The sequence below is a fragment of the Triticum urartu genome, chromosome 3 (genome assembly GCF_003073215.2).
Source record: "Triticum urartu cultivar G1812 chromosome 3, Tu2.1, whole genome shotgun sequence".
Classification (NCBI taxonomy): domain Eukaryota; kingdom Viridiplantae; phylum Streptophyta; class Magnoliopsida; order Poales; family Poaceae; genus Triticum; species Triticum urartu.
This window is the reverse complement of record NC_053024.1, coordinates 59,809,589-59,817,969: the sequence shown is the minus strand read 5'-3', so window position 1 is coordinate 59,817,969 and position 8,381 is coordinate 59,809,589. Positions and strand designations below refer to the sequence as shown.

The following is an 8,381-nucleotide window of genomic DNA, read 5'->3' as shown; positions in this document are numbered from 1 at the left end:
AACACGAAGGGTATAGCGAAATGCCAGTGTTTTTGTTTAATGAAAATACTAACGTCCACATATGTGGGCGTTTGCATCTCGTTTCACACGCATGGATCAACGTCGATTTGAGTTTGCACGAATCTTGGCATGTTTGGTCAGATTTTTTATGCCACATAGGATTAGTCTGATGTCAACTCTATCTTTACCTGAACATGTTATTTTGCCATTTCTTCTTGTAGTGCTATATTGCAACTGTCTAGTGTTAGTAGGTGGCAATTTCTAAAGTTTTCAAATCATGACAACTGTAGTAGACCAGACCACATATGGCAACAACTGCAGTTGTCCAAAAATGACATCTGGAACTTGACATGAGATGGCAACTGCAGTTGAGCAACCATGACAACTGTAGTTGTCCGACATGGCAACTGCAGTTAAACGAACATGGAAGAGGATCCAGACCATGGCAACTACGGGGACGCGTGATGAGTGTCACACGGGGCGTGCGGGACCATGAGGTAGGAGGCCTAGCGTACGGGCGTGTGGGCGGTATCTATTTTGCCCACAGGTAGGCATGTGGGAGGGATCACGAGACAAAAAAAGAGGCGTGTGGGCATTATTTGTTTTGACCACGCATAGACGTGTGAGCTGGTTCTCTTAAACACCACACAGAACGTGTGGTCAGACCCTTTAACGCCCACACGTGTGGGCGTTATCCGCGTCCTTTTTAATTGTTTGTATTGCTTACCACATGTGTCGTGGTCGAAATTTCACTGTTTGATCATATTACATCAGGAATGGCACTGCCAGGCCCGCGGTCACACCCGACTATACCTGGGCAAACCTTGAGCCGGACCGGGCTTCGGGCCGGGCCTAGCCAAGCCCGAGCCAAAAAACTTGGGCCCGAGCCCGGCCCGGCCATCGGGCCTAGTTTTTTGGCCCAAGCCCGGCCTGAACACGCAAAAGCCCGCCGGGCCTCGGGCCGGGCTCCTTCAAAAAACTGCAAAAATGACAGGCCCGACCAGACCATCGGGCTCAAAATCTAGGCCCGAGCCCGGCCCGGAAGCAGCGTCGGGCCGGGCCGGGCTGCCCATGGCCACCAGGACTACACCCGACCCCCACGCCGAAGAAAAAACACGCGAACCCCACACTCCCCTCCGCAGCAAGCCGCCGCCGCCGCCGGTTCCCTTCTGCGCTGCTCCTCGCCGCGGCTCTCTCCGGCGAATCTGCATGGCCGGTGGGTAGCCCCCATCTCCCGCCCTGCTCCTCCCTATCGCCCCGCCCGCTCCCTGTCTCCAGCAGCAGCCGACGCCCCACTCCGGCGGCCGACTGCCCACTCCGGCGGAAGCCCCCCCGTTCCCTCTCACCACCTCCCAGGCCGTGGCCATGAGCTCGTCCGGTAAGGTGACGATCTTCTCCGATTCTTTGCAACATTTTCAGATTTGCCATGAGGTGCTGCTGGTACCTGGTAGTGTGGTTGTGCTTTGGCCTGGATGTGCTTTGATCTTTATGCAGTAGAGGTACCTCCGAGCATGAGCAGTAGCATAATTTTTGATCTGGATGTGCTTTGTCCTGATTTTGCAAAGTACCACTCCCTCCGTTCCGAATTACTTGTCTTAGATTTGTCTAGATACGGAGGTATATAGCACTAAAATGAGTCTAGATACATCCGTATCTAGACAAATCCAAGACAAGTAATTCGGAACGGAGGGAGTAGTACTGATGGTTGCTCCCTGGTTGCTGCTATATTTTGTATGTGTAGTGTGGTCTGTTCAGTGTGGGTGATTGGTTTTATATTTGCATTACAACAAAAATTGGTATGTTTATCAAATGCTGAAATACAAAGAAATGCATTTATCTCTTTTCTGTTGCTGCTGGCCTCAAACATATAGCCATTTGCCTGGATGGAAACATGATCTTCAGTTCTATGGATATGTTTGGTTCGAAATTTTCAGCCGTTAACTGATTACACCGCAACTTGAAAGCTTTACATGTGTTTGTTTCACATGGCCTGTAATCAAGTCCCATGTAATCCGTTTACATCACAGCTCATGGTCGATACCGCCCACTCCCCAGCTGAATCGGAAACCATTACCGGGTCGAGTGAGTCACTTGCATTTAGGTGCAGATCCTGGATGCCTGGCAATTTACATGTGCAATTTTGATCTTTTTAATCCATTTGTTTTGGATTTGGATCCAGTACTTCCAATTTTCAAGGTAATGCAGAGTTGCTGTTTAGAAAAGATTTTTCCTAACTGTGTTCTAAACCGAACATTACACTGTACTTGTATACCGTTACATTGCAAAACAAACAGAGTTGAGTTTTTCCCACTCCTTTTCCATTACCAGCGTATTCTGATTCAACTACCATTTTTTTTGTTGAGTTATGCAACATAGCTTGACCTTTGTTGCCTTGAAACTGGGTTTTTTTGCCCTTAGTTTCTCGCCCGGGGTGTCAGCCAATCCTGGCTCCGCCACTGCGTCAAGGTGATGACGGATGAGCAGATAGAGGTGCTCCGGAAGCAGATCTCCATCTACGCCACAATCTGCGAGCAGCTCATCGAGATGCACCGTGCCCTCACCACGCACCAGGACTCCATTGCTGGTATGCACACCCATACACCATCTACACACGCTTGATGGCTCAGTTTACTCTTTCCGCGTAAAGCGAGTAAAAGGCTCTCTCCCTCCCTCCTCCCTCCCTCCCTTGGACGTAGCGTTGTTTCTTTCTGAATAAAATTCAAGGCTTGTTGGATCTGTAAAAGTACTAGTAGTACTTTGTTATGAGCTGATGGAATAGGTAGTATGATGATTCGGATCTGTTTATCCATTTTACCAATTTCTGGGTGAGAATGCTGCTTTTACTGTTTGCTAATTCATGCATGAGCAAGCCCCACACATTACTATTGCTGGTCAGTCCGTTGTTTTTGACTGGTGGTGAAAGTACGATTTGACTCTATTCATGCTAGTGGATGCTTAGTTGTGGCTATGTACCATCCTTTGAGATTATCTGGTGTTGTTATAGATTGGTTGATGATTGTGATGGTAATGCAGGGGACCGGTGATAAGATGTGGTTCATGGTGTGCCATCTTCGATCATTAATTATGCAGGGTCTTGTTAATGTGTCTTTTTTTTTAGCACACTCATAACTCCTGAAGATAGGAATTGGCATCCTCTTGATGAATGTAACGAGACATTTGAGAGATTGTGTTATTAGGCCATTGAAAGTACTCCCTTATAAGCTTGACATGCAGGAATCTCATAGCATGTTACTTACCTAATTATCTTTCTACTGGGTCCAACACTAATTCTTATTCTGCCATTCCAATAATTTTATGACTTACATACAATTTGCACACTTGCCCATTTCGTACTGAAACATTAGTTGATAATTTACTCTCAAGTCAACTAGCTAGATTCCTTCAAAACTTAAGCATGCTTTTTTTCTTCTAATTAGCAATTTCTGTGAACTTCTTGTAAGCCTTGTAATATTTTTTGAACCATCCTAGGATATTTTTTTATGATCATTCATCTAGTACCACTGAAAGATTGTGCTTTTATGACACACTCCCGAAACATAGACCTATGGCAAGAGCTGTTTTAGATAGGCTCCTGAAATACAGTTTGTTGAGCCTCTTCACATTCTCAGTTTTTCTGTTGATCTATTTTACTGTAGCAGTTAGTTTATTTTCTTTGTAGTCAACTAAAATTTCTTTATTTTTTTCAGGTATGAGTCTTGATAATCTGTACTGTGATCCTCTAATGGTTCATGGAGGCCACAAGATCACCGCGAGGCAGCGATGGACACCAACCCAGATGCAGCTGCAGATCCTCGAGAACATTTTCGACCAAGGAAATGGAACACCAAGCAAGCAGAAGATAAAGGACATCACAGCGGAGCTCTCGCAGCACGGCTAGATCTCGGAGACCAATGTCTACAACTGGTTCCAGAACAGACGTGCACGCTCGAAGCGGAAGCAGGCAGCTTCTTCTCTACCAAATAACGCCGAATCCGAAGCCGAGGGGGATGAGGAGTCCCTGACCGACAAGAAGCCTAGATCAGACGGGTCACAGCAGCAGAACATGGCTGTGAGAGCTCACAACCCTGAGAGGATCTCAGAGATGCACCGTCACTTCGATGCAGCAGAGCGTGGGCAGGTCCGTGGTCCGAAGATGTATGGGTCCAGCAACGACAGCTCGAGATAGTCGGGCGGTCTGGGCCAGATGTCCTTCTACGAGAACGTCGTGTTGAATCCAAGTATGCTGAGCTGAGGAGAGCGGATTTTCAGCGGACGAGCACCTTGGGTGTCGGTATCTGGACCATTCATATCTGCCTCGTGATGTGCCGCTGGGAAATTGTCTCGGTAGAACTCGCAGTAATACAAACCGAATACGATAGGCTGGTCGTTGGAGTAAATGTGCCATGCATGGGTGGCAGAGGACCTGAGCCCAAACAGTGTGAGCAATTACTGATACAACTAGATGATACTCGTGCGTTGCTGCGGGAACTTGTAATAATCCACATGTGAAAGATTATGGAGTGAAAATAAGTAAACAATGAAAAAAATTATGTTATTTCAAACCTTTGCTGATATAGAAAGTGACAATAAGTAAGCAATTAAAAATATATGTTTATTTGAGCCTTTATTGGTACTATGTGAAAAGTCGGAAAATTAGTATATCGTAGAGTAGTATCTCATATTTTTGTAATTAAAATGCATTGCTTTTTCCACAAAATTGAAATGCATCACTAACATGAGAAAATAGGACATACAGTTCATGAAAATTACGAAAAAGAGCAAGCGATGCTATTTACACGACATTGTGAGGACAAATTTTGCACGACAACGCATATTAGTTCGGACATTCATATTATTAAAATGCAGTAGACAGCTCGATTTGCCATCGTGTAGCTGTCGTGCAGACTTAATCGTCCACACAGCTGTTCCGTTACTGAAAACATGCGAAGCCCAGTCAGAACCTACTGAAAGAAAGGCGAGACACAAAACCTCTAATGCAAATTCCTTTGAGTTATTTGTAGTAGGAACAGAAGCACAAAGTATAAACATATCGAACAACAACACAGACATACATCTTAGAATTTGTACATGACCAAGAGCCACATACCAATCAGTGTAAAAAATTGAAAGGGTAAGGTGCAGTTACAGTGCACATCAGGCCCGTACAACAAAGATATGAAGAATTACACGGCTTGAACGACCTGAATTGCATTTACAGTAAGTATGTATCTCTGCCACTGAAAAAGCGCATATGTCTTCAGGGGACACCACAGGGGTAAAGATCTGGACAAATTTACAACGGGAACAGCCTCATCTCCCTGCTCCTACCTAGCAATAACTTCTTTTTTGCACAAAAGGATCAACAAAAACTGGGAACGTGATGTAGCAACTAATTATAATTGCAATTGCAAATGAAACTGAGAAAGAAAAATTAACTACCTCAAGTCCAGATCAAAGATCCATGTCAATCAAATTCATACATGGAATTGATCTGTGTTCAGATACAAAAATGTATGCAGAGTAATTTACTGTGTAGTAATCCAGGAAACTGAAGGTAGAAATTGAAGTGATCTAATTCTCTGAACCCAGAAAAAGCATCTGCAAGGCCACGGCTGCTACTTACTGGCTTGAATTGGCTCCAATCATCGTGAAGCGGATTGGTATAGTATCCACTTCTTCCTGCTCCTACCTTGGCGACTTGAGAAACAACATAGGCGTAAAGATCTGGACAAATATACGATGGGAGCAGCCCCATCTTCCTGCTTCTACTATGGCGAGTTGGCTACGTAGGCGCTAGTTTGATTGGGATCCAACAGAAACGTCCATGCTTGGGATAGGTCTGGATCAATCATGCCGCCAAACTACACTTGGGGGCAGACGCCCTCGCCCTTCCCGGCGCCAGTTACTCCATCTGGAAATCAGGGCCTCCACCAAGCTAACTTAAAAGAACGATGTTCAGATCTGGGGACATAGATATGAAGGTTGAAGGAGGAGGCTGATGGTGGCACCCATGGTTGCCCGGGAGGTCGGGTCGACGCCATGACGTGTGGCTTGGGCCAACATAGTCCAGGCTCGCGCCGATCATGGGGTTCTCGGAGGGTGGCATCGAGCAGGTCTCGGACGGCCAGAGAAGGTTGGGTTGATGGCGACGCAATATGGGAATTGTAGCACAAATAAAGATGGAAGCAGAAGAACTGGGAAGACTACGCACGAAGAAGGGAGATGGAAGGAACCGTCGCACGAAGAAGCAATCAGTGCAACGGGAATCAACACAATCAAGAAAGGGAAGCAATTCGTGCGACGGGAATTAACACAATCAGACGATTCATTCCATTGAAAAATAAAAAATAAATTGCTGAGGTGGCAGATTTGCTTAGGTGGGACGTTCATGTTGATTGCTGATGTGGACAGTGCGCATGGTAAAAGAATATGAAGTAGTGGGGAGCAACTACTTAAGAATGGCAGATGCCGTCCACTCGTCCCACATCCTTTCTCTTTCTCATACTACTCCGTTCAAATCTTCCTGATGTTTCTCACTAAGTACTTCGTTCAAAGCTTAAAATGGAGTTAAATTAGTGGATTTTGTTCACCCGCAAAAAAAATTCCATGGATTTTGTTGTTGTGGCAATGATGCTAATCTTAGTACTCCCTCCAGTCATTTTTAGTCTGCATATAAGTTTTGTCCGAAGTAAAGTATCTCTACTTTGACCAAACTTATAGAAAAAAGTATTAATATTCACAATGCCAAATCAATATTGTTAGATTCTTTATGAAATGTAGTTTCATAATATACATATTTGGTATTGTGGATGTTGATATTTTTTAATAGGAATTTGGTCAAACTTTGCAAATTTGACTTGACACAAATCTAACACGCAGAGTAAAAATGACCGGAGAGAGTACTACATATTGGTTAATGAACATATTTAAATGTAGAGAAAGAGAGAGAGAGAGCGCATAAATCAACCTATCTATCCTAATACTTGGTTGATGAACATATTTCATATTCGAATGTGGAGAGAGAGCATAACTATGAAAATATTTGTGGGCAATGGAGGTACATTTTCCTAAACATAAAAGATTTGTGTTTGTAGAGTAATTGCAATATTAATAAACTATACTTTCTTCGTCAGGAAATATTTGTCATTAAAATGGATAAAAGATGATGTATCTAGATATATTTTAGTTCTAGATACATCTTTTATTTATTTTGATGGCAAATATTTTCGAATGAAGGAAGTACTTAATTGAGTATCTGCTGTACCAAAACCTGTGTTGGTACTCCGGCGGAAATGCATAGCCCACAGGAGACATGAGTCAAGCAGCAAAAACGTGTCGTGTGCATTAACTACGGTGGTCGAGATGTCGCTTTCCATGGATGGAATACATCATAAATACAACGAACTCATCTATCTGTACCTTGCACTAATACATCGATATAGGCCATCCCAAAGCATCTTCTGCGGACCCGATACCGAGCTATCAGGTGCTCGTCCACCAAAACTACTATTTGCTGAGCAGACACCATATCTCAGTATAACTACACTGAAAAACCTACTGAATTTGATCTGATATTGGTTGGTGTGCGCAGAAATCGACTAGTTCTTCCAGTACCGGACGGGCGAAAGCTTCGACATGTCTGGGTGACACGCGGTCCGGTCAGTCGCACTTTGACAACATACCCCTGTAAAAAAGGCAGCATGCGTTGGTTATCACGGTCTTGTTGACCTCCTCCTGAGAGTAATTTAGCTCGAGTGGAATCCCTTTGATTTTCTCGTGGAAATAGTTTGAGAAGCTGATATAGTATCATCTGCCCTTAGCCTATATATATGTTTATATTTGCCATGATGTTTATTAACCACACGGCAAAACTTAAAAGTTTACTTAAAGTTTTGCCTCTTTACTACTTCTCATGGCAATTTTTATGATTGCATGATTTTCTTGGCATCTTCATAGTAGCAGATCGTAAATTGTTGCTTTGTACTCCCTTTGTACCGAAATAATTGTCGCTGGAGTAGCTGAAGTTACTCCCTCTGTTCCTAAATATAAGTTTTTTTAGGGATTTCAATATAAACTACAAATGGAGCAAAATGAGTGAATCTACACTCTAAAATATGTCCATATGCATCTATATGTAGTCCGTATTTAAATCTATAAAAAAGACTTGTAATTAGAAACGGAGGGAGTATATACGAGTACATAACAGGCCAAAATTGTGTTCTAAAGTACACAACTTGTCAAAAACTCACTGCATATCTCATTTATAATATTTTATAAAGAAAAAAAATCAACTTTGTAGTTATAATCAAATTGCAATGAACTTAAACACAAATAATCAAATTCCTCCCGGAGGACTCTTCCTCTCCGACTTGTGTTTGTAC

At 43.5% G+C, this 8,381-nt stretch overlaps 1 pseudogene; it reads left to right on the top strand.

The window, feature by feature from the left end:
* The first annotated feature begins 1,059 nt into the window (after positions 1–1,059).
* On the top strand, positions 1,060–4,605 carry LOC125542842 (annotated as a pseudogene).
* The last annotated feature ends 3,776 nt before the right edge of the window (positions 4,606–8,381 follow it).